The 2,034-nt window shown below is 40.8% G+C and overlaps 1 pseudogene; it reads right to left on the bottom strand.

Moving 5' to 3' along the window:
• Positions 1-748: 748 nt before the first annotated feature.
• Positions 749-1,334, bottom strand: LOC112925098 (small ribosomal subunit protein uS5 pseudogene; annotated as a pseudogene).
• Positions 1,335-2,034: the final 700 nt, after the last annotated feature.

Raw genomic sequence — 2,034 nt, 5'->3', positions numbered from 1 at the left:
GGAAGTTATCAGCTGTAATTTGTTCAAATAAATCTTCTGCCCCTCTCTCCCTCTATTCCTCTTTTGAGAACTCCTTTGTTATGGATAATATTGGGTTTTATGGAATCTCTGAGTTCCTAAGGCTGCTTTTGTGATCTAATAGTTTTAATTCCCTCTTCTTTTCATTATTTTCCATAATTTTATCTCCTATATCACCTATGCTCTCCTCTGCTTCTTCAATCCTTGTGATCATATCCAGTCCATTTCACAGCTCAGTTACAGCATTTTTTATTTCAGCCTGACTTGTTTTTAGTCTTTTATCTCTGTAACAGGGTTTCTTTGGTGTCTTCTATGCCTTTTTCAAGTCCAGCTAGTATTCTTATGACTGTTGTTCTAAATTGATTAGATATATTGCTTATATTTGTTTTGAGCCAGTCCCTGGCTGTGGTATCTTCCTGACCTTTCTTTAGGGGAGAATTACTCCATCTATGTCATTTTTTTTTGACTGTGCAGTTCAACTCTTTATTTTAATAAAATCAGAATATGCACAGCACATGCAGTGCTAGCATCTAAACTAATACAATAAGCAATTACTAAAGCTACAGTGACTTGAAGTTCAATCTTTACATTCAGCAAGTTTAAATCCATTCTTATGTGATTTTTTGAAACGTTTATTTAACTGAAAATATTGCTTACTGATAAAACTTGCTTAAATGCTGCCGCTGAATGTACAAGTCACTGAATATGCCAATTTTTTTTTTTAACAAGCTTTAATTTACTTTTATTTTTCTTTTATAAAACTATGTGGTAGCCACAGCTGGAGCCTGGGTCCTCTGCACGGAGACTCTGGTGTGGGTCTTTACAAGATGGTCAGTGAATTCCTGATAGGGAGACTTGGTGAACACAGTCTCTTTCCAGAGATCAGGGGTGGGATAGCTGTAGGTCTTGGAGATCGTATCAAAAGTAGCCTTGGCAAAGTTCCCCAGGGTGGCAGTGCAGCCCCTGGCCGAAGTGTAGCAGTTATCAATACCAGCCATCATCAGTAGCTTCTTGGACATAGGGGCTGAGACAATGCCAGTGCCTCTGGGGGCAGGGATGAGACACACCAGCACAGAACCACAGCGACCAGTCACCTTGCATGGGACAGTGTGGGGCTTGCCGATCTTGTTCCCCCAGTAGCCTCCTCACACGGGGACGATGGAAAGCTTGGCCAGGATGATGGCCCCACGGATGGCAGTGGCTACCTCCTTGGAGCACTTGACGCCCAGACCCACGTGTCCATTGTAATCTCCGATGGCAACAAACGCCTTGAACCTGGTCCGCTGGCCAGCACGGGTCTGCTTTTGCACGGGCATTTTTTTTTTTTGCCAATTTTTGGCAAAATTTCTATCTTTTGCATGTTATGAAAGCTTGTGATGTTTCCTACACCCCAGAGTAATGTTATATTTAGAAGAGGTCATACACTGTCCAGGGCCTGGCACTGTAGGAAATGTTTCTGGTATATACTGTGTGCACTCTACTGTTGTGTTTTGGCTGCTCTTTCCCACTGGTCAGTCTTCTGCAGAGTTCCTCCTTGCTTGCAGTGGGGAGTGCTTGGGCCTTTATCTAGGTATGTTTTGATTTGTTGGTGGCAAACAGCCTGGAAAGAAAAAGAGAAAGAGAGAAAGTGAGAGAGTGAGAGGTGGTGAGAGAGAGAGAGAGAGAGAGAGAGAGAGAGAGAGATGGTGAGAGAGAGAGAGAGAGAGAGAAAGAGAATTAAAAAACCCAAATGGACAATAAAAAAAAAAAAACAACTATAAGCCTGAGTCCAATGAAAAAGAAAAGAAAAAAAATACAGAAAAAGAAAAGAAAAAAAAGGAAGCTTGATCCAAAGAAAAAAAAAAAGACAGGAAAGGAAATGGAAAACAAACTAACAAACAAAAAATTATAAGCCTGACTCCAAAAGAATAAGAAAAAGTAAAGACTAGGAAAAAATACAGCTGGATCCTATTTCCACTAGAACTGAAGGGAACACTTTAAAGCACTGTGTGATCAGGAAACTTGGTGCTTATAGCA

This window comes from Vulpes vulpes, chromosome 1, assembly GCF_048418805.1.
Source record: "Vulpes vulpes isolate BD-2025 chromosome 1, VulVul3, whole genome shotgun sequence".
NCBI lineage: Eukaryota > Metazoa > Chordata > Mammalia > Carnivora > Canidae > Vulpes > Vulpes vulpes.
This window is presented reverse-complemented; position numbering and strand designations above follow the sequence as displayed.